The sequence below is a fragment of the Polypterus senegalus genome, chromosome 5 (assembly GCF_016835505.1).
Source record: "Polypterus senegalus isolate Bchr_013 chromosome 5, ASM1683550v1, whole genome shotgun sequence".
Lineage (NCBI taxonomy): Eukaryota > Metazoa > Chordata > Cladistia > Polypteriformes > Polypteridae > Polypterus > Polypterus senegalus.
The window spans coordinates 155,209,429-155,234,853 of NC_053158.1; positions in this window are offsets into that span (position 1 = coordinate 155,209,429).

Sequence of the window (25,425 nt, forward strand, 5' to 3'; positions counted from 1 at the left end):
TTACAAAGGCATTATTTGCTTTTTTTCCAGTACAGTTTATTTACACATTCCCAGGTTTCCCTGCATATAATTTAATCAGCAAAAAAATCTTGGAAGTAAAATTGCCTTGCTTTTTTATTTTTATTTTTTTTTTTCTGTTGTGCCATCCAGAAAACAAAATTTGTAAATAAGTTGCCTTTTATTGTATAAAATATTGCTTGTTGCAAAGAAAATAACCTGGGTATTTATTAATGTAATCTATAATTGTATCTATTGATCCAATGCTATTGTTCTTTCACAATGTCCTTATTTCTGCCTCTCTTTTTGTGCTTTAAAGGTACTGCGGAGCAAAAAAAAGTTGGTTTTTACTTTTTTGTTGTAAAAATGAAATTCTGTTTATAAGGCTCTTTGCATTTCATCCAAGCAATAGGAAGACATTTTTATTACTGCTAATAAAATAATAAAATGATGCAAATGAAAATGCCTCTTTATTTGCATGAAGTGTTCAAATGTGTTTTTTTTCCAAGAATTTTAAAAGGTTGAACAAATGAGAGTCTTTGTGAATAGCATTTTGCCACATCTAAATTTCTAGGCATAATCTGAACTCATTTTACATTGGGTAAGAGTGTGAGAGGAAGAGTTGGATTGGACCTCCTGGTACTTTTGTGATATTGAAGATTGTTCATAAAGAAAAATTTAAAAAGTAATAATGAATGGTATGTAAAACCTTACAAGATGCTGCCAGTTAACGGAGTTTGGGCATCTGGTTAAGGATGTCCCCCCAATCACCTTCCACTACAAGACATCAGAAATACTGGAATGGACTCTCTTGCAGCTTAGGTGGGTGTGCCTGGACATACTTCAGAAGCAGCAGGGGATTTTTAAAGGAAACCTGGTTCAACTACCTCAGTCTGCTGCCATCGCAACACCCCTCGCCATCAAGAGGTAATGGCAGTCGCATGTGTAAAGACGCTCGGTTAATTCATTTGCAAATCAATCTGTGCAGTAACTTCATTGACATGCGTCTTTTAACCCAGAAGAAAAAATTGTAAGAATTGATAAAATGCTATACTTACATTTTTTCCCCCCCAAGGGCCCAAAATTCTGTCAAAGACAATTGTTCTTAATCATATTTCCTCTTAGTTTCTACTGTTATCTTTTGAAAGTTTTAGCTAGGAGAAACCTGCTAGAATAATTTGTACTATCTTTGCAGAATTCCAAGCTATTCCACCTTTTCTTCTTGGGTGATTTCTCCTTGTGGAGAGTGTCTTTGTCATTTCAGTGCAAAGAAAACACTAGTGAGACATTTTGCAATATCCTGCATGTCGTGATTGCTGTTATCATTACAAATGGACATAAATGCTCAAAAACAAGGACCAATTCCTCTGAGAGTTAATTTGCTTTAATTTGATACTTTGTTCCAACAAGGAATTGCTACAGCATTTTTAAAAATAATTTCCCAGATTTTACTTGGACTGAGCCATGGCCGATGTTGCTGTATGTGGGCTATGGGTTTTGTTAAGAAATCAATATAAAGAACTTGTAAAACATGGCAGGATAAATCTGTTTTACTGCCTGTTAACTAATGATTATATATATATATATATATATATATATATATATATATATATATATATATATATATATATATATAATATAATATAATCAGCAAAAATAGAAACGTCCTCTGACTTTCAACTGTTTTTACTTTCAGTAAACTTAATGTGTAAATATTTGTATGAACACTAAAAGAGTCAACACCATAAGACATAAACTAAAAATGTTTCACAATGTGTCCCTGAATGAAAGGAGGCTCAAAATCAAAAGTACCAGTCAGTATGTGGTGTGGCCACCAGCTGCTTGAAGTACTGCAGTGCATCTCCTCATGGACTGGACCAGATTTGTCAGTTCTTGCTGTGAGATGTTACCCCACTCTTCCACCAAGGCACCTGCAAGTTCCTGGACATTTCTGTGGGGAATGGCCCTAACCCTCACCCTGAGATCCAACAGGTCCCAGACGTGCTCAATTCCTTCGACGATAAACACGAATCCATCCATCACCCCTGGTGAGACAAAACCGTGACTCATCAGTGAAGAGCACTTTTTGCCACTCCTGTCTGGTCCAGCGAAGGTGGGTTTGTGCCCATAGGCGGCGTTGTTGCTGGTGATGTCTGGTAAGGACCTGCCTTACAACAGGCCTACAAGCCCTCAGTCCAGCCTCTCTCAGCCTATTGCGGACAGTCCGAGCACAGATGGAGGGATTGTGTGTTCCTGGTGTGACTCGGGCAGTTGTTGTGGCCATCCTGTACCTGTCACGCAGGTGTGATATTCGGATGTACCGATCCTGTGCAGGTGTTGTTACACGTGGTCTTCCACTGCGAGCTGTCCTTCCTGTCTCCCTGTAGCGCTGTCTTAGGCGTCTCACAGTGCGGACATGGCAATTTATTGCCCTAGCCACATCAGCAGTCCTCATGCCTCCCTGCAGCATGCCTAATGCACGTTCACGCAGATGAGCAGGGACCCTGGGCATCTTTCTTTGGGTGTTTTTCCACAGTCGGTAGACAAGTCTCTTTAGTGTCCTGCGTTTTTAGAACTGTGACCTTAAATGCCTACTTTCTGTAAGCTGTTAAGGTCTTAACGACCATTCCACAGGTGCATGTTAATTAATTGATTATGGTTAATTGAACATGCATGGAAAACATTGTTTAAACCTTTACAATGAAGATCTGTAAAGTTATTTGGATTTTTAAAACATTATTGTTGAAATACACAGTCCTCAAAAAGGGACGTTTCTTTTTGCTGAGTATATATATATATATATATATATATATATATATATATATATATATATATATATATATATAGGCCTATTAAACTTCATTTCATTGTGTTAATATCTCATGATTAAAATTGTAATTTTAAGCATACTTACAAAAACATTATGAAGCCCTTGTTGATTCTGGTTTAAAATAAAAAACAGCATAATTGCCTGTTGTAAAAACACACTGTTTTATTGGCAACAGTTAAAAAAGAAAATGGAGCTGCATTGCAATTGACAGCTGCCCAGGGAGAAGAATAACATTTGAATTAAGTATCGGTGTAGTGTGCAACAAAAAAAATACCTATGAAGGAAATATGTCTTGTACCTCATGGTTGATCAATTACTGCTTCTAATGCATAGCTCTTAGAATTTGGGTTCAAATCCATTCTCTGTGTGTGTTGGGACCACTCAGCAGGATAAATGCATGTTAGTACTGTTTGGAAATTTTTCCACGTTTCATTAGTTATGAATACATTTTATTCTTTGTTGTCTGTTCTTTTGCTTGTCGCTGCCTTCTTGTCTGTTTTACATCCAAGGACACTTCCTTGCTGCATTGTTTTGCTACATATGAATCAAGTGATGATGTATCAAACGTGGTCTATTTAAGAACCCAGGGTTGCAGCACAGATTCTGTCTGTACTTCACCTAAAAAATGGAAATATTCTCCTCTGCGCAAATTAAAAACAAAGCCCCTTTCTTATTTAAGAATTGAAGGCTCCTGAAAAAGCATTCCAGTCTGCACAATCAAAGGACCCTCACTTTTCCCAAGGCTATGATTTCTGTTAATCGTTTTCCAGTCTTTGCCATCTCAGACTCATTCTTTTTTTTTTTTTTTTGTAGATGGACAATAAGTAGTGTTTAGTTTATATATTCTCCCCATATCTGTGTGGATTTACTTCACGTACATCTCAAGAATATGTATGTGTGAGCACAGTGCCTGTCAAAAGCCCACGTGGAGGCAATTTTCACCCCATCATAACACAATCAATGCAAAAACAATGAGTGTAAAAACAGAAATGCCTTTATTTAATACAACAGACCAAAGTAATAGTAAACTAAACATGTGTAAAGGGCACTCAAGGTAATTAAAAATAATAATTATATCTTAAAAAGGTAGCTGGAAGGAAAATACATGATATAAAATAGATGAATGTAAGAATAAATTAAAGAGCACAGTTATCTCTGAAAGTATGTACAATATACTTAATATTACTTGAATCTGGCACAATAATTGCAGAACTTTTTCGCAGAGAATGTAAAGACTGACTTGACATTGAGAACTTTTCTGTTTACTCTTATATCTTCCTGGACTTCCTTTCTGCAAAGTCCTCTATGACGTAATCATATGAAATACGAGCAGCAATCTCATGGTAATAGTAGGATTAGGCCAGGGTTCCCCAACTCTGGTCCTGGAGGGTTGCAGTGGCTGCCGTTTTTTCATCCTAACCCTTTTCTTAATTAGTGACCTGTTTTTGCTGCTATTTAACTTCTTTTGAATTCATTTTAATTGACCTGCTCTTGAAGACTCAGACCCCTTAATTGTTTCTTTTTGCTTACTTAGCAGCCAATCAATAATGAGATACAAAATTAGCCAAAACATGACCAGCAAACTGTGACCATCGTACAGTATCTGAAAATAAAGAAAGATGAAAGTCTCAGGAATGCTGATCTGCTCGGGTCCCCAAAATATTTTGACGGTCAGAAATATCTACTATTGCACAATTAGAGCAGCAACACGCCATGGAATTAAAGAACAAGTTTAATTAATGCAAGAATCGGCACCTCATTAAGCAACTGGTTGGAGTGAAATTGGTTGGAGTTTGAGGCCCTGACTTGGTTGGTCTTCTTTTGGCTCACTCACTTCACATTTCATTTTTGTTTGGGTGCAATTTAAGGAAAGAATTGAAGCAATTCAGAGGAACTAATCTTAAAAAAACAAGCCAATCACAATTAATTCAAAAGAATTTAATTAGCAGCAAGAACAGGTCACTAATTAAGAAAATGGTTAGAATGAAAACCTGCAGCCACTGGGGCTCTCCAGGATCGGAGTTGGGGTCCACTGGATTAAGCAGTAGGATTAATTAGATAATTGTTATGATATTACAGTAACTTTACACTGAAGGTGCAATCTTTTCCATAAAACCTTTCAGATCACTACAGAGCTTGATGATGGCTGTGATGTATACATAGAACCATTATGCACATTGGGACTGACAAGTTGCATCAGCAGGCATGAGTCGCCCATAGCATCATCTGGCATCCCATCATCAGCAGCAAGGGGCACCAAACAAAATCAGCAATGTCACAAAAGTATTCAGTCTAGTATGACAAAAGCAAGCAGTACTTTTAAGTAGAATGAGCCACATAAAGTAGCCTTTTAAAGAGCAAAAGACTCCATTCTGGCACTTGATTGGTGTTAGAAGTGGGATTAAAAGGAGACTTACCATCCAATTTTAGCAAGTGCTAAGGAGACTGCAATGGACCTACTTCTGAAAAGTTGCTGGGGACTCTCTGAGATGAGATCCAGGATCTGGAATGCCATTTGCACCATCAGTAGGGACTGCTGCTTGTGCAACTCCACCACTGCTTCTCCATCTTTCATACATGGTGGCATGGATCGTGGACTATCTTAAAGAGAGACCTCAGTATGTGCGTCTTGGGAACTGCAGCTCAGCAATTGTGGTCAGCAGCACAGGAGCGCAGCAGGGGACTGTACTTTCTTCGGTCTTGTTTGGCTTATATACATCAGACTTCCAATACAACTCGGAGTCCTGCCATGTGCAAAGGTTTGCTGACGACACTGCTATTGTGGGCTGCATCAGGAGTGGGCAGGAGGAGAAGTATAGGAACCTTATCAAGGACTTTGTTATATGGTGCGACTCAAACCACCTACAACTGAACACCAGCAAAACCAAGGAGCTGGTGGTGGATTTTAGGAGGCCCAGGCCCCTCATGGAAATCGTGATCATCAGAGGAGACTGTGTGTAGAGGGTACAGACCTATAAATACCTGGGAGTGCAGCTGGATGATAAATTGGACTGGACTGCCAATACTGATGCTCTGTGTAAGAGAGGACAGAGCCGACTATACTTCCTTAGAAGACTGGCATCCTTCAATATCTGCAATAAGATGCTGCAAATATCTGTAAATTTCCCCTTGGGATTAATAAAGTATCTATCTATCTATCTATCTATCTATCTATCTATCTATCTATCTATCTATCTATCTATCTATCTATCTATCTATCTATCTATCTATCTATCTATCTATCTGTCTATCTGCTAAGATCTATTGGCCTGGGGCACAGACGTCGGTGGAGCTTCTGGCTTATGGGTCTGGGAAAAAGTGTGGCAGATCGAGCTGTCACTGACCCCAGGTAAGCCATGTGAAGCATGGCTGATGGTAGGCAAATGACGATGCTGATCATAGAGGTGTTATGGAGAGCTGTGCAGTGAGAATTTCAAAGCTGTAACAGTGTTTACAGTGTCAGTTCAGTGAAGGAAAACAGCCAAGAGACCAGTATGACTGCAGCTCCAGACAAGGAGATTTGCCTGCTCTTCTATAATCGAGAGATCTCTGCACAAAAACGCAATCCAGCTTCTCCATCACTATGTGCCTGTCTGCACACTAAGGTTCTCTGATTCTGGCAATCTTGTTGTACCCCACACTAATCTACACTCCATGGGTGACAGGGCCGAAATTAATCAGATCAGCTGACTCCATGAATTCTTTTAAAAAACAACTCAAAACTCATCTGCTCAGGAAGGCTTTTAGTTCTACTTGACTTTACTACCCTTCTTTCAGTTTACCTCTATGTCAAGATGTTCATGTAATCTGTGTGTGTGTGCTAGACCATCAATTATGTTGTCTGTTAGGCTTTTATTCTTCTTTATTTATTTATTTGGTTTAGTACAATGTTATATACTGTATACCCTGCCGTTCTTTCTTAAACTCTGTGAAGTGCCTTGAGCATGGGACAGGCGCTATATAAATAAAATGTATTATTATTATTATTATTATTATTATTATTATTATTATTATTATTATTATTATTAATGTTTAATACCTCTGCTGCACCACCTAACAGCAAAGTGCTCAAGACCCTACAGGATGTGCTTTTGTCACAGGCTGCAAGGCCAAGCGTCACTTTTGAAGAGTTGTGTGTCGTTTAAAAGAGTTGAAAGTGGCTGCTGGGGATATCGAAGAGAGGGCTATTTAATGGCATTGACGAGTTGTCTGGGCCTGGCATGAGTCATCAATTGTATGAGCTGGCATCCTGTCACCAGCAGCAGGGGCGCCAATAAAATCAGCAAGCCTGCAATGTTGCAAACCAAATTCCATCTTATAGTGCGGCAAAGGCTGGCAGTCCTTTTAAGGATAGTGAACTACCTAAGGTAGTCATGTAACAAGCAGAGGATCCATTCCAGCACTTGATCAAACCCAGCGTGACAATATAAAGAAAAGAAAACAAATAACTAAGCACAAGTAGGTAATTAGCAGCCTGCAGGCTAACCTAAACTAACATCCATTCCAATTTTCCTCACCTCCCACTTACCTCTATGCTGGAAAAAATATTGATCAGTCCTAAGAACTCAGACAGCGTTTCCATAATATCCATCCATCCATTATCCAACCCGCTATATCCCAACTACAGGGTCACGGGGGTCTGTTGGAGACAATCGCTGCCAACACAGGGTGCAAGGCAGGAAACAAACACTGGGCAGGGCGCCAGCCCATCGCAGGACACACACACACACACACACCCACACACCAAGCACACACTAGGGACAATTTAGGATGGCCAATGCACCTAACCTGCATGTCTTTGGATTGTGGGAGGAAAAGGGAGCACCTGGAAGAAACCCAAGCAGACACGGGGAGAACATACAAACTCCACGCAGGGAGGACCCGGGAAACAAACCCCGGTCTCCTTACTGCGAGGCAGCAGTGCTACCCTCTGTATTTCCATAATATATAAAACCATTTTATAGTCCCTCCTTTTCAAAGATCCCAGAGTACAGTGGGAAAAGGATCTCTCACTCAACATCTCAGAAAAGGAGTGGAAGGCAGCAATGCACAGAATTCACTCGAGCTCCAGATGCGTAAAGCATTGAATTATTCAACTCCAAATTATATATTGAGCACATCTGTCTTTCCAGGTGTTTCCAGTGTTTCCAGAGCAAGATCCAACCTGTGAACGCTGCAATCAAGTTCCAGCCTCACTGGGTCACATGTTTTAGGCCTGCACCAAATTAACATCATTCTGGACCAAAATCTTTAAATGCCTTTCAGACAGCCTTGGTGTCACAATCCTTCCTAACCTATTAACAGCTGTGTTTAGTGTTCTTCCAGATGGGCTTAAAGTGGAGAAGGACAAACAAATTGTGATTGCCTTTACTACACTATTGGCATGTAGACTTACTAACTCTCCCATTCTGATGTTATATATTATTTGAAACTGGAAAAAATCAAATTTGCACTTAGAGGATCTGTACAAAACGTTTTCAAAAACTGGCAGGATCTAATCAAAAACAATATAGAATAAACATTTAAATTGAGGAAGCAGGTTGTCTCCCCTCATTTAATCCATCTTTCTTGATTCATTTATTAATTTATCTATTTACTTAATTTTACTAGTTTAAAGTTTTACTCTGCTGGCCTAGCTCTTTTTCTCAGGAGTGGGGGTTGATTTGCTTCAAACCTATTTTTGTAAAACTTGAGATATTTGTATGGAATGTTAATTGATTTTAGTAAAATCAATAAAATAAAATAAAAAATTAACAAATAAATAAATTATCATCCATTAACTAGCATAGTGAGCCTATTTGGCTTAAATTTGTACTAATAGCGATAGTGATGGCGTCACACTGCGGCAATAAAACAAGCACAATTTATGCAGTTACAGAATGTTCATACCTTTATGTTTAGTTTGCCTCTCCTTTTCTTCTTTTGTGGTAATGAGTGCCTGAAGGCTGTTGCCTTTTCATTTTCAAGCTTAAATTAAAGACAAACAGGTGGGCTAGGAAGCAAGGTAAGGCTGCCGTCACTCGTCTTCTGTTTGCTTTAGGTCTACTTGGCAGGAGGCACAAGTAATGGAGAGATTAGCTGCAGTGTGACTGTAATCTCCTCGTCCTCTTGTCGCCACTTCACTTGCAATGTAGTTTTTTTTCTGGTGGTGGGAATGGTGGTTCACTCCAAACTAACCTAATAACACATTTCCCATACACCCACATTGCTAACAGTTCTGTGCTGGTGCCAGTGGTTAAGTCTTTGGACTTAAACCCTGTGGTTGTGGGTTCAAATCCTGAGCAAGTCATGTCATCTGCCTGTGTTCCTACTGGAAAAAGAAAAGAAATGTAACCAATTGTATCTCAAATTTTGGATAAAGGTGTTGGCCAAATAAATGATAATAATAATAATGAGAAAGAGCAAAACTGGCTTGTTAAATCAGCGCCTTCAGAAAATGGATCCTACTGGGTTGACTGGCACTGTATACCTAATTATAGATCAGCACCCAGACCGAGGGAGGGTTCCTACCTTGCATCCTATGACATGTCAACCACATTAAACGTGTAACATTCTCAAGTCTCCTTATTCTTAACAATCACATTTCAGAATTAGTTTGTTTTTTACTATGCAATACCTTCACCAAAGTGATTCACATTCTCAATTTTTTAGTTTGACTCACACTGAAGGGCCTGTGGTCATTTGCTTCTCAGTTGATCAATATTTAAACTGAAGGAAAAGCCATTGAAACATTCTCCTGTTTAGAAAAATGCTATCAGGTCTGGTGAAACAGCAATATTTCAGTTACTCAAGACAATTTCTTCCAATTTATCCAGGAAAGGCTGTGGCCACAGTGTGTTATCTCATAGGCACCATTCACTATCTTGCTCCTTTTAGATATTTAAGTTGTGTGTGAGAGATAAGTAAACCATTATCATGTGACACTAAACTGAAAGAAGAAGCAGTAAGTTACGTTAACAGGGTACTTGATTTCTCTTCCAAAATATTTTCAAACAAATCCACTGTCATTTGCGAACCTTATTTTCTACTTAGGGTTCATATATCTAAATGTTTTTAAGCCAACCAGTTATTCGTCTCCTTACGTTCCGTGCTTTCCTATGTAATTAACCGTTTAAAAAGCAGTTTCAGTGAGCCCTAACTACACTTAAATGTTACCACACAGAAGCTTACTGGCAATGTCATGTTAAATTACAAGTCCAGTGGTTAGAGATAAGAAATGTGAGTTGCAGAACTGAACTGAAGTAGCTTTTAAAAATATGGAAATGTGTGGCCTAGTGTTTAATACTACTGCTTCATAGCTCCTAAGGTCTGTATTTGAAATCCAGTCTGGTTCATTTCTTGGTGGGATATTCCGTTAAATGCCAGTTTCCTCCCACATTCCGAAGACGTGTAGGTTGAATTAGCTAACATCTCTAAATTGGGTTGATACAAGAGAAAACACCAAGAGTGCATCCTGCCACCGGTGCCCATTTACTGTCAGCACTGGCTTCCTGAGAACCCGTGTCAGAAAAAGCAAATGCAGAAAATCGATCATTAAACATAATGTAGGTCCTCCCTGCGTGGAGTTTGCATGTTCTCCCCATGTCTGCGTGGGTTTCCTCCGGGTACTCCATTTTCCTCCCACAGTCCAACAATGTGCAGGTTAGGTGGATTGGCAATTCTAAATTGTCCCTAGTGTGTGCTTGGTGTGTGGGTGTGTGTGCGCGCCCTGTGGTGGGCTGGAGCTGCTGAAAAATGTTTCTTATGAGACACCATTATGAGACTAAGACAGTGGTTCTCAACCTGTGGGGCGGGCCCCCCTAGTGGGGCGTGAAGTAACAAGAAGGGGGGCACGAAGATGTGAAAATAAAGAAAACAAGAATCAAAAATATGAAAAAAACATCTGTTAAAACCAAAACAAATTAACTTAAACTACATTCTGATACTAGAACAATAAATATAGAGTTAGATAAATGTTGATAAAAGTTAAGTAGGTATAATAAAATATGCATCTACATTTCAAAAAAATGTTAGGGGGGGCGCGATTAAAACTGTTATGAAAACTCGGGTCACAAATACTTAAAGGTTGAGAAACGCTGGACTAAGGGAAGACATGTCTGCACCATTGCCTGTTTAACACTCGGGCTTGTCACACTTATTGTTTAGCACTTTTATAGCCCAAGTAATCCTCGGGTCTAAAGCTTATGTGGTAAGGTAAGGCTCCGCCACTCGTCTTCTGTTTGCTGCAGGTCTACATGGCAGGAGTCGCAAGTAATGGAGAGATTAGCTGCAGTGTGACTGTAACCTCCTCTCCCCATGTCCGTCTTGGGGTGGACTCTTAAAGAGACCGATTCTGCACACATGTGTGACACTGTCTATACTCCATATTTTTTGTTTATTTTAGCTTTCATTATCATGTTTCATCTATAAACAAGGCTCTGGGACATCACAGCGCACACACATGTGTATACCCGCACCGGTCCAATGAGCATGGTGGGAATATGCACGACCCACACAGACACTGATTGGGCCTAATAATCAAGCCCTGTTCATTTTATATTGAAGGATGGATGAGATGTAACAATTGTTGGTGTGCCAAACCAGCAATTCCCCATTTAATTGAAGACAAAAACAAAATAAAAAAAATTGTGGGACAACAGAATGTAAATAGCACTGCTCTCTCTTCACAGTATACTATACAAGAGACAAGTGAAAGACTGCATGTGTCATTAATCTCAGAAAATAGCTAAGTATTAGTTGTACAGCTTTAGGAGTGCTGGTTCCCTATAGGAAATGGACATAAAATATGTTCTTTAGTTTATATAATTCATTGTAGTTTTAAGAAATCTACTATATCAGTTGTTCCTAGGATCAGACCTAGGGTGCCCTTTCATTGCAGGTTCTCATTCCATCCATCTTCTGTTTTTATTCATATTAGTGTATTTTATCTATCGATCGGTTTAGTGCCACATCCCCTCTATCTATCTATCTATCTATCTATCTATCTATCTATCTATCTATCTATCTATCTATCTATCACATGCTATTTTATGTAGCATCTTTCTTCTCTATTGATAACTTTATAATACAATCTATACTACTACTTCTTCTACAACTACTACAACTATTGTACTGGCGATATGGGGTGTTGCAGCTCTCTCAGCATTTTTTTTCCACGCCAGTACATTTCAGTTAGTCCCTTTTGCTTTCTTATTTCAGAAGGATGTATTTGTTAGCAAGGTTGAACGCTGTTTTGCTGTGCAATCCAACCTAAGGAGAATTTAGTATCATGAATTCACCTTCTATTTCCAAGTAACTGTCAAAGGCATTTCTTATGATTGCCTCTATAGGCCTGTAGGGTTTTGGTTTTTATTTAGAACAAATCTAAAATCATTGGTTAAATACTTGTATCATTACTTCTGTGAAGTTTAAATATTTACATTCAGAAATTACACTTTGCAGCTCTTCAGAACGGTTAAGTCGTTAGGCTCACCAGAGCCGGTTGTGTCAATCAGAAAAGTATTGTAAATTCTTCAGAGAATTCCAAGAAATAACTGCCTAGGGCTTACGATGCTTTGTCACAATTAGAAGTTATGGTTTACTGTTGACATTTTAGCCCATAAGGAGAAAAGAATATGTTTGAATTAACTTGTGCATATTTTGCAAAGACATTTATCTGCATTATCCACTGTATAGATGAATCGAAAAGAAAGGCATCATCTAAAATTACTAACTGACATCCAAAATTTATTTGCATCAGTTGCTAAAATGAATATTATTTACAATCAATTCTCATCTTGCTGCTTTTAGGTTCTAACAAGGACAATCACACAAACAGTTCTTTATGTATTCAGAATAAGTTATTTTCCATTTTGTTGTTTTCAAAGTTTTTGATAAGAATGATAAACTAAATTCTTCATCTACAATATATAAGGACACCATAGTGGCACAGTGGTAGCCATGCCAAATCACAACAAGAAGGGTGGAATTTGCGTTCTGTGTCTTCCTTGCGTGTAGTTTGCATGTTCTTCGGCAGATTCTGTGGGTTTCCTCCCACAGTCCAAAGACATGCATGTTAGGTGAACGTGTAAAGTTAAATTGGTCATATAGCACGTCTAAGATTTTTTCTAGCTTTGCACCCTATGCTTGCTGAAATAGGCTCCAGCTCCCCCACAGTCTTGCTCAGGTTAAAGTTGGTTTGAAAAATGGATGGATGGAAATACAATATAAAGACAATGCCCTTCTCTGTACAAAAATGATGGCTTTTAGAAGAGACCGCAGTGGATCGTAACTCATAATGGACAGATGAAGAAAACATTTTGTAATCACTATTTTATTTAACACTAATGAAACATGCTGACCCATGGTCCAAAAATAAAATGCAAATATAAACCAAGCTAAAGATAAGGAGCTGCTGATACTTCTCATGTTTTCTAAATTTAGTAGTTGCTTCTTTCAGTTCCTCTAGAAGTCATAATGTATTTTATTACTTCTGGTAGCTGATTTAGAACAAGCAAAAAGTTCTATTTTGGTAAAGCATTGTTTTGCTTTCAACATTAAAAAATACAGCTTGACATAAACCACATCTCTGATGTAACTTTGCTAAGTAGAGGTCTTCAAAGAATCGTCAAAGTAAGGATGTCTTCAGCAATGCTTTCACATGGTCTGAAGTTTCGATTGCATCCATGCATTTCTATCTCTGGAGCGTTCTTATTCTGTATCTTACACTTTGCCTTGCATGCCTATCTGCTGCTCCACTGATCCATATTTAGAATTACTATTTGGTTTTTAATGTGGATCACAAGGAATATTGATTGCAGGTTGCAGTTAAAACCTTTTCAATGCATTCCCAGACAGCAGAAACAAGCTTTCTTTTTTTAGCGATGAACAGAACCACACAGCCAAAGATGCCCATGCAATAACAATTATCCTAATAAAATAATATTTATGAAATTAAGTAAAAAGGAAAAATAAAATAAAACAAAAACCCCACTGATGCCCTGCCACCACACACCATCACCCTATTCCTTTGCCTTGTAAGCTTATTGTATAAGATGCCAGATTTGACTAAGGAAAAGAAAAAAGAAGAGAAGAGAAGAGGTGCCACCAACCCAGCAGACTCCATGCCCTGTAGGACACCGCTGTAGTTATCAGCATGATTCCTGATAACCGGAGCTGTTCTGTTTCCCCAAAAAGTTTGGTCCCAGATTGGTCCCAGATGTTCCATTAATCTGAGCTGCTGAGAGCTCTGTTTGGATGAGACTGTGAAAAGATGCCTTCCAAGTGTTAAATGAAAGAGAAAGACAGGGTTTCTTGAATTGCTTTGACCTGGAATAAGGTTTGCTTTAATTCTAGTTGTTTGGCAGTCATAAATAAGCTTATATTGAATATATATATATATATATATATTGTCACAAGAACGACAATAAGATATCATAAAGGTTTGCCTTTGTGTACCTTGTCTGCAAAAAGATATTTTTAAAGATAGAAAGTTGTTCACAAGATTGAGTCCAAAACAGAACTGTAGTATATAGTCAAGATGGCGGCTTTAAAGGCCAGTGTAGGAAGTGATGTCATCGGGGCCATTTGTTTGAAGTGACGTCATCAGAGGCAGGACCGGAACTGCAAGTGACGTTATAAGAGAAGGGGTCGGAAGTGAAGTCATCTGAGCCAGGGGACCGGATGTCATCAAAGTTGCCAGAACCCTGTGGGATTTCCCAAGAATGGTCTGCAAGGGATCAAGAAAGACAATTAGAGCACCCCCCCGCCCCATGGTTGGATGTGGAATTGACATTATTCAGGCCCTTTTAGTTGACTCCTACTCACACATGTGTGACAATATATATATAATGTGGATCACCAGGAGTGCGCTCCATCACCCAAACCCAACACAGACAGGCATGGGACACAAGTTCAAGGCACACGTGTTTTTATTTTTTCTTTTTCCTTCGTAGGAAACACCTTCCCCCATTTCACAATACAGCTCTTCTTCTTTCTTTTTTCTCTTTCTCTTTTTCCTCCTACACTCCTCCAGACAAGCTTGGTCTACTCCCATCCAACTCTGGCTCCTGGAGTAGTGGCAACCAGCTCCTTTTATAAGGCACCCAGAAGTGCTCCAGCTGCTTGTTGTTCCACTTCCGGCAGCACTTCCAGGTGTTGTGGAAGAGCTGCCCATAAGGGCTCAGCAGCAGCTGCAGAACCCTTTGGCAGCGCCCACAGAACCCAACAGGGCTATATCACAATCCGACTCCCATGGAGCCCTACGGGAGTCTGAGGCAGTGCTGCAACCCAGGCGGGCTGCCACCTAGCACTCTGGGCTAGGTAATGCTCTGGATACGCTCTGACCGTAAGCCACTATATATATATATATATATATATATATATATATATATATATATATATATATATATATATATGTACAAAAAATCAAGACTTGATCATCTCAGGGAGACACTTTGAAGACCCGCGAGACTACTTGCACGTCACACTCTACTTACAAACAATTTCTCGGAGACACTTTAATGTCCCGGGAGACAAGGAAGTGAGACAAAAGGACAGCTGCTGTACAGGCCTTTAAATGATCGTCGCGCAGTGTGACATGCAGATCATGCAGCTCAGCAGCAGCTGATTCGTCCATATCTCCTTAGCATGCGTTCAGCTCCCCCCCCTCCTTCACAACGCGAGCGGCAGAGACGCAAAGTGGCGAGCGTGAAGTGCACCCCTGGAGAGTGGGGTTGGGGGGTGGGCGAGCGAAGTGAGTAGGGGGCAAAGCCCCCTAGTATATATATGTATATATATATATATATATATATACAATATATATATAAAAGTCTGCGGTGGGTTGTCACCCTACCCAGGATTGGTCCCTGCCTTGTGCCCTGTGTTGGCTGGGATTGGCTCCAGCAGACCCCCGTGACCCTGTGTTCGGATTCAGCGGGTTAGAAAATGGATGGATGGATGGATATATATACAGTATATATTTGTTTGATTATTTGTATAACACAAACAGAAAGAGATAAAAAAATGTTTCATTTATTAAATGCTGACAAATCTGTTAAATTTGGGAAAATACAAAAACCCACTAAAAGATCATAAATTTCAGTGAAATAAACTACAATAAGCTGCATAATATAGTTTTAGATTCATGGAGAGTCAGCAATGTTTACCACAAGGTATGAAGGAAAGTCCAGTTCATGTCCTCACTAGGCCAGTTTTTACCCACTAATCTAAGCGACTCTTCCAAAGGAATGAAAAGATGGCTCGGAATAAAATCCACATAGACATGGAGAGGACATGCAAACTCCCTACAGACAGGGCCAGGGTTTTGATCTGAGCTATCAGGCATCAAGGCTGACCACTACAGCACTTAAAAGTGATAGCATTCAGCTTGTCTGAAACAGTGCATAATGAATATTGTTGAGCATTAAACTGCTAAAACTTCCATCCGAAAATAACATCTGTGTCCGCTGTTTTGGTCTTGCTTTTGAAATCGGAGTGCGTTGGGGACATACCAGTGCTAAAAATGTGCAAAATAGAGCTGCTTGTGGTTAGCACCATCTGCACGTTTTAGGATGTGGGGATGGAATACAGTAGTACATCATATTTGACTACCGTTGTTTCAACTCAGGTATGTGACATACATAACAACTGTAGACACATGAAATGCTCTACAGATGATTCCACTTTTTCTAAAATCCTGTTGTACTTCATTTAGTGTTCATTCTCCATTTTCCAGGTTAAAACATATTAACCACTAAAAAGATACTTTTCATTGTTGTTTTCTGGCCCCATTATGTGCACACACTGGTGAAAAACATGGCAAACGTAACAGGACCATAATGCTGAGCTTGGGTCCATACCTAAATAATGGAGGGGCTGTGTTTGCTTAGATCCAAGTCACAGTGTGAAGTCACTTTACCAACAAGAGTAGACTATTCATTTTATCATGCTTGTTCACTCAGCTTCATGTTTTTAAAATCTGATGTCCATCATCAGCATGACTCCACTGGATTCCTACATTTGTGACTGTTTGTGAAGAAGTTCATCTTGATTTCTATTCCCAGTGAATTTTCCATTGGTGTGCTTAAGTGTGGTTGACTGTTTGACTAAAAGTATTCTAGTAGTTCAACATTATTGAAGCTTTCGAGAGTTTTGATGATGCGGATTAGGTCCCCCACATAGTCTCCTTTCTTCTAGACAAGATTCAGGGCTTCTCTTCCCTGCACAACCTTTCCTGATGCTTTTCCTTTATTTTGCAGTGTGGTGTACAGGACTTCACTTAGAAGTCCTAATGGGGGTGTCCTGTTTTCAAAATGATGTGCCTGGAATTGCTTTCATGGACAGCAGATTCCATCTCTAGTGATGAAAAAATATGTGTACTATTGTTAGTTGTTGGGCATGGAGTGTCTTTAGCTAGTTGTTGTTCAGAGTTTTTAAATATTTGTCTAAGAAACACCTGATGGAGGCTAAAAATTTCTGCTGTATCCAAACTTCAGATAATAGATCATTGTAGCACTTTGCTGTGTGTTTACAGTTTCAGAGAAATGTTAAATTATTATAATCTTGACATAATGCAGCTGTGACTACTACTGTATTGAATAAATAATGAATGTTAATATTGGCAAAATTAATAAAATAAAATATCTAACATTGTGTCTTTCTTATATGCTAATACTTGGTCATCCAACCCCACCTACATCTGACCCCACCCCATCCCATGTACTGCAGCGAGGTGTATTTGGTTTACACAACTGCAGGTGTTTCACTGTTTAGTCATCAGGAGCAGCTGTCAAATGAATTAAAGAAAAAAATATAAAAAAATGAAGCAACTGTTCTCAAGGTAAAACAGAAACAGTATAGGAGTTTCCAGATGAAGTTGTACAGAATGTGTCCCTGTTTTAGGATAGGCAAGTTGCCTTTCAGTGGGAGATTTTGAAATTTCCAAAAACTGAACAGCGGCACACTGTATTCAAGTTGTCTCAGCAAAAACTGAATTACCCCAACAAATTTCCTTGAAGAGTATGTGTGACAAATTTCAACACAGCTGGTCCACTGGGACCTGAGTTTTTCATGTGGACAGACAGACAGACAAACTTGGCTATTACAGTAGGTGCTCTTTGCTTTGCTCTTTGTTGTTTTGACCCAGTTTACAAACTTCTTGCTTTACTTTCTCAACTACTGTTTTTGGCTTCTGATTTAGATCTTGGTAAAAGACATGATTGACTTTTTATTTATGAACTTTGCTTGATTTTTGACTTACATTTCATCTCCCTATCCTTGCTTAAAAAATCCTTTTTTAAGGCATAATAGTGTGTTTTCTCTGTATTAGCTTTAATCTACTACTCATTAACACGTGAACGAAAAACTAAACCTGGCATTGAGGTTAGCCAAAACTGACTGGCTTATATGTTCCTTTTAACAATTAAATATCAGAATCTTAATTTTTATTACCAATGACCCTGTGAAGAGAGCTTTCTGTGACATTTTAATTGTATCTGCCTAGCATATGTTTATAGAATTATGTAGGGGTATATTATAAGTGAAACATAAAAGCTGTTAAACTGTAAGGTCAATTTGGCACACTCACTTTATTAGTTATACGTTCTGTGCAGCAACAGCAGTCGCTGTTATGCTTTATCTGTAAATAGAAAATCACTTCTAGTGTAGCAAATTGAAATGATGCCATTGTCTTGACTGCAGGAACATGTCTTTTTAAAACAGTGGGGGTGGATCATACACTGGCATGGTAATTTTAGCCTACATGTGCCAATAAGATTGAATTCATTATTATTATTTAAAAGTTGCAGTTTAGGACTAAAAGGCTGACTTGAAGCTTGGAAAAATGTTTGTGAAGGTGTCACTGTGTATAAATCTGCATACTATTCATAGGAGTCACTGTAGTTAGCACTGCTTTAGAGTTCCAGGAATTGATCCCCAGCCCCACTGTGTAAAGTTTGTATGTTCTTTAGGTGTCCGTATGGGCTTTCACCTGACACACAAGTTTCCTTCTTCATTCTGGAGACATGCTCCATGGGGTGAGAAGCAATTGGGATCAGATATGTGCCTGAGTCAATATACTCTGCAATGAAATGGCATCCCCTTCAAGGCTGGTATCTACATTGTGTCCAATAATTTCGGATCAGGCTCTGGCTCGATGTACGTCTGCACTATAAAAGGCATTTTAATGTAGTGGAAGAATCATCCATCCATCTATCGTCTATACCCACTTTGTTCTGAGGAAGGGAAGCCAGGGCCTATACTAGCAAGCATAAGATGCAAAGCAGGAACAATCACAGCCATTCTTAGATACAAATGCACACATTTGCCAATTTAGCATCACCAATCCACCTAACCAGCGTATCAAAACAGAGCACCCAGAGGAAAACCACATGAACGCCAGCAAACATAAACCCCAGCTTTCCTGCTGTGAGGCAGCACTACTCCCTGGGGACAAATAGAGTCCTTCCTTCCTACCTTCCTTCCTTCCTACTCATTCACCACCCACTCACTCAAAAACAAATACACCTTGTGACAGATAGGGGGCGCTCTCGCTCCCTTGAACCCCTGTACACAACTCCAGACATCAGGTAAAAGTCCAAGATTCGACTTTATTTAATCACCACAGTGCACAAAGCACACTCTCCACTACAATACTCATATAATAAACACAATAACTACAATAAACAATTCCTCCACTCGCAGACGTGTTGCCACCCTTCCACCCAGCTCAGCTCACCATCTGGGAGCTCCCACAGTCCTTTCCCAATCCCAATCCCCATTCCATGTGATCCTGTATCACTTCCGGGTCAGGTAAAAGTTCTTTTCTTCACCCCGGAAGCCCATCGCTCTTCCTTTGACGAACTTCTGGGTCATAGGGCACAAATAAGTCTTTGGTCCTCCCTGCAGCTCCCTCTTGCGGCCCCTGTGGTATCCAGCAGGGTCTTGTATAAAAACTACATAGTCCATGACTCCCTGCTGGTCTTCAGGGCACCTCCGTACTGCAGGGCGGGCTCCATCTGGCGGCCTGGGGGTATTGGCCGGGATGACAAGCCGGCCACATCTCACAACCTGCACACCCACCCTGGAAGCTAATATGAAAAAAAGGACGAAGGCAAAATTGAAGCCATCATGAAAAATCCCCTCCAGGAGGTGCTCCCTTGGAGTACTTTTAGCCATATGCTCCATCACAGTGTGCTAGGAAGCACCTCTGGGGGTATTTTCTGCTCACTACTATCAGGCAATTCAATGCTTCCAACCATCTTGTACTTGTTAAGTTTAATTGTATTTGTCTGTTGATTGGTTGGTTGGTTGAATGATTTGCTGTATTATCTGTAGTCTTGTTTTTTATATTCCTGCTACTGTATGCATTTGAATTTCCCTGTGGAATTAATAAAGTTTATCTAATCTATTCTAATCTACCACTATGCTGCCCAGAAGAATCTTTCATTCTTTATCTACTACAGCTCCTTTTATTGTGAACAATGTAAGTATGCAAAATTGCATGGATAAAAGGATTTAACACAGAGTATTTAACATTATGGTTACTTTTAGGCAGACCTAAATAGCACACAGCTGTTAGGGTTGCTGCCTTAACACTACAATTCCTGGAGCCTACGAAAAAACTCATAATCCTGGCCCACCTTAAATCCCTTTGCACCTCTCCATCAGCATCTTTTGTTCTGTAAATGTGTCGATCAGCACAAGCAGCAAGCAGCCTGCTATCCCATCTCCCACCTTCACAGAGCTCAACTCGTGGACAAAAAGTTCTCCCAGCTCAAGCCAAGACTCCTTGTCTGTGTGTGAGGTGCCTGAAGTTGTATAGGGTAAATAATACAGTTTACTGTTATTTGGAATACATGCACTGCATGTGTGTTCCGTGTCTACATAGATCTGGGTAAGTGTAGGATGAAAGGAAATGTGAGAAATGCAAGAAATGCTGAACAAATACCTAAAGCAGAAACTTTTCCCATGTTATACTAATAATGATGAGAAGTGTATAATGTGTGAAGACGTTAGTCCAAATATCAAATAAACATATGTGATTTTATTCAATAATATAACCAAAGAAAAGAAAAAGCATTCAATTTATATGTGGCTGTCAATGAGTTAAGAACTCAAGCTCAATGTCAATCGATAGGGCATTTATACGTGTTCTTGAATTGTGCAGAGGTAAGAACTGCTGCCTTAAAACCCGAAGGTCCCGGGTTTAAGACCAGGTGCTCCGTGTTTTGAGTAGTGAGCTGCTATTATCATTATTATTATTATTTCTACAATATAATAAAAACATACATTTGATTTGAGTCTGTAACACCTGGTGTAATTTTTTTATAATACTTGTAAAAATGAGTGCTTATTTTTTTATTATTCAGTTTTATTCTCTCAGTGACGTTCATGTGGTATAACAAACTTGCCTTTCCCTCTCTGAGTTGATGCCATTTATCTCCATTCTTTCCACAAGAGCAGTGCTGTGGCTGATGCCTGCTCAGAAATATTTGTGTACCGGTAATTAAAGATACGATGTCTAGTGATGAGAGGACATGCTCGCCCGAACATGTGTTCGGCTCGAGCATCGCTATGCTCGGAGCATGGCGCTCCTCGAACAAGCACTACATGTGCTCGTGCACCATGCTTGAGTCTCCGCCCTGCACGTTTCGCGGGTTGGAGACAGCCAATCCAGGGACAGGTAAGTACTGCCCTCACTGTAATGCCAGTAGCCATGTCAGGTGCTGGCATTACAGTGATTGGCTGGCCAGAACATGTCATCGGGTGCTATATATGCAGGCAGTGTCATATAATGTTTAAGAGCATCAGCTCACCTGCAGGCACTGGCATATAATGTTTTAGAGCGTCATTTTTCCTGTAAAATTGATTTTTTTGGGGGGTTTTGGGTTTTTGTCAGTCTGTAAAAGTGGCTTACAACTCGGACAAACTGGTTCCCAGCAGTGACTTGGGAGTCCAAGATGCATCCAGACATTGTCCCCATGCTGTTCCCGGTCCATTTGGGTGGTGTTTCTGTCACTTTCTCACCTTTTCCAATGGACCAAGCACCCTCCCCTCTTCAGAGTAGGGGTGCCTGGTTGTCTCCCATTGCCTTACGTTATACTCGGGCGCTCAGTAGAGCACACGAACATCGCGATGTGTTCGGACCGAACATCCGAACACCCGAACACTTTGGTGCTCGCTCATCACTAACGATGTCCCGTGACCGCTATTCAGACTGGACAAAGGCAGAATCATAGCAACAGACAGCTTCTTCACAGAGCTTTCACTGGCTAATAGACTGCTGTAACACAACGCACCTCTGCTTGGCATTATAAGTAAAATGGGACTTCCACCTGCAGCTAAAGTCACTTCAGTGTGCGAACAATTCACCACGCTTGTGTTTAGATCTGATAGCGCCGTGCTGACGGTGTATTCACCAAAAAAGGCAGAAGCCTTTGACATCAGTCTGTAACAGCCAGTGTAAAGTTTGGGCGCATACATGCTTGCTACTTGTGCAGATCAATGCATTTACAAAACAAAAGACGCTGATGGTAGAGATGCGAAGGGATTTAAGGTGGGCCTTTTTTCATAGGCTTCAGGAATTCTAGTGTTAAAGAAATAGAGATCTAGTTCTAAACAGATTTGACAATAATCTGCATGTAGTCCTGACCTTTTTTCCAGACACTTTTTTTCCTGCCACATTCCAAAGATGTTTTTGTCTGGTTAATTGCTGTTTCTAAACTTACCCAGTATGAGAGACTGGTGCATGAAGCAGTGCAGATATCTCCCAAACATAACGTTTCCTGCATAGGCTAGGTCTAGAAAAAGAATGGAGTCACACTGAGATTATTAATACAAACCAGTTCAATTAAACCCATGTTGGTGTATCTTTTGTATAAGACAAGTCAAGTTTATTGTTATGGGTATGTAGTACAATTAAATTCATACTTGCATGCTATTCACTGAGCAGAGATTTAGAGTATTTACATATGTTTAAAACTATAGTGCAATAAAAAATTATTAAGCCATACAAAATATATAAATTGTAAGGAAACACAAGATATAAGGTGAGAAGGGTTGGAGTCCAATATGGTATCTCTATTTTGTGATATTTTTTAAATTAAAGAAGTAAGAACTGTCACGGTCCATTTTGAAGATCAGTGAGTCTAGGCCAGTTGCTATTGAGGAAAGAGCTTTGTCTCCTTCAGTTAATGAATGGCAACTTCAAGTATGTTCTTATATAGCTGATGGGTAGAAGGGTGGGAATTCCATTGCTGCAGAAGAACCGACATCAGAGGTCCTCTCAAATTTGATCTTGTGTTCTAAATGTAAAGAGCTGCTTCATCCTGCTCTCTGTTTCTCCAATTCCAGCTTTGGTAGGGCACTGAAGATGTCTCTTTGCTGTGCATACGTGACAACATATAAACATAGAGTTAAAATGGAATTAATATACACTAGAATGAATGTTCAAGCCTGGTAGGTCCAGAGAGGCAGGATTGGTTTTCTGTTTATGTATTTGGTCTTTGATGGGTTTATAGTTTCATCATTGTCACAAGTGCAAAGTAGAGTGAAATTCAAATTTGTATGTGATAATCAAAATGTAATACATCACCATTTGCAGGGGTTACATTCAAACTTATGCTTTTCCATTCCTTGTATAATAAACATCATCAGAAGTTAAATTCTTGACGTAATTTGGCGTTGAAAATCAAATAAAACAAAATATTTACATATTGGCAATGTGGGATAGTCTTCATAAGAGTTGAAAGTTATCTAAATATAAAGGCCATGTCCTTTTAGATGATTTTTCCAGCCATTTTCGATAGTTGCCTTCATTTACATAATCTTATCCTATAGGAAGCAGTTAGCCGACAGTCCCATAATGTGACATACCCAGTGGCTCACTTCAGCTAGTCCATTTCACATTCAAACGGGTGTGATTTTGTCTCTAGATGTAGGGGTGGGCTCCATGTGAATGAAATACAAAGCATATAATACCGGGATGAAGAATAAGAAATGTACAGTAGGTGTTTCTGACCTCAAAAACAAACTCATCTGTCTAATGTCTCATGTTTTAGGTACAACAAAAATGGAAAAAAGAATAAAAGGCAGGGATTGAGACAGAATTTGCAATACCTGTTACCCCTTGGTACAGCACCAGCTTCTTTAGGCAGCATGCTATTGGCTGTCGGAAAAAGTGGTAAACACAACTGTATTGGAAAGTCAGCATACAATTGTTAAATTAGACGTGCCAAGCAATTTTCAGTGGTGTAAACTGATACAGTCTGGTGGTAAGATCAGGAAAGTCTAAAATTAATGCAATGTGACATTGGTTTTAGTTGGGTTCACATGTTTTTCTTGAGATCACAAGAGTGACCTTCCTAAGATGTGGAATTGCAGCTCTGTGTGAGTATGCCTTGTAATGTATTGGGATCCTGCCCAAGACTGACTCCTATGCTGCAGCAGTTGCTGCCATGACAGAATGTGGCAGTCAGCAACTATGATGAAGTAAAGCAAATTCAGAAAATGGCAGATTCTTGTAAAAAGTTTAAGGATTTCTGCTAATGATACATTATTATCATGAAGTGTGCTCAATGGTATAGTTGTATCAGTTCATTTGAATGATTTTGACAGACTTCATGATTATCCATCTCACTTTTTTCATGCTACTGGCTCAAGTGGATTTTCAACCATCTAACAAATGTTTATACATGTATATACATTACCAACTGACAATAGCAAATCTGTCCAATGTTCATATCTTTGTAGGAAAACCCACACAAATGATAATTTCTGCACATAAGGGATCCAACCAAGGGGAGTTAGAACCAGGAATCAGCAGAACCACTTCACCGCCACAATGACACTCCTGAACTGTATAACTATCTTGTGGTACAGAGGTTGATATCAGTACTTCACTGCTTCAGAGTCCTGGGTTCAAATACAATTCACTGTGTGAAGGTTATATAACTGTCTGGGTTTTTTTAATATGATTCTCTGCTGGTGAGTGAGTATGCATATATGAGGGAGTGTATTCTAAAATGGACTGGCGCCCAATCCAGAGATGGTTCCAGCATTACCTCAGGACTGGCAACTCTGAACTGGAATCAGTGGCTTCAGAAAATAAATGTCTTGTGTGCTGCAGAGCTCTGGATTTATAGTATCATTCTGTTAGCTTTTTCCTGGGCACGTTATTATAAGTAATGCACAAGCTTGCAGATAACTTGGACCAGCATCACAAATGCTTCTTGATTGTTATTATAATGCATTGCATTCAGCTCCTCTCAATAAACTGTCTGGTTTAAAAATTGTTATAATTAAAATATGAAATATAATTTAATATAATTAACAATATTTATAATTCCATCTATAGAAAATAAGTATTTAAATAAAATTTTAAACTGTACTAAGATGTCCTCCATGAAACACTGCTCATAGTAACTGCATGAGCCACACAAGATCTTTTTTAGCTTCGTTCTTTAGATCATGTTTGTGTATGTGTGTGTGTTTATGTGTGGGTGTGTGTGTGTGTGTGTGTGTCTTAACTTCATTGCAGTTTCTCTGTCTGGAAGCAGCTAACTGTGTGCTGTATGTGTGAAAAAGTGTGTCTGCCTTAACAACAGGCCCCCCAACAGGGG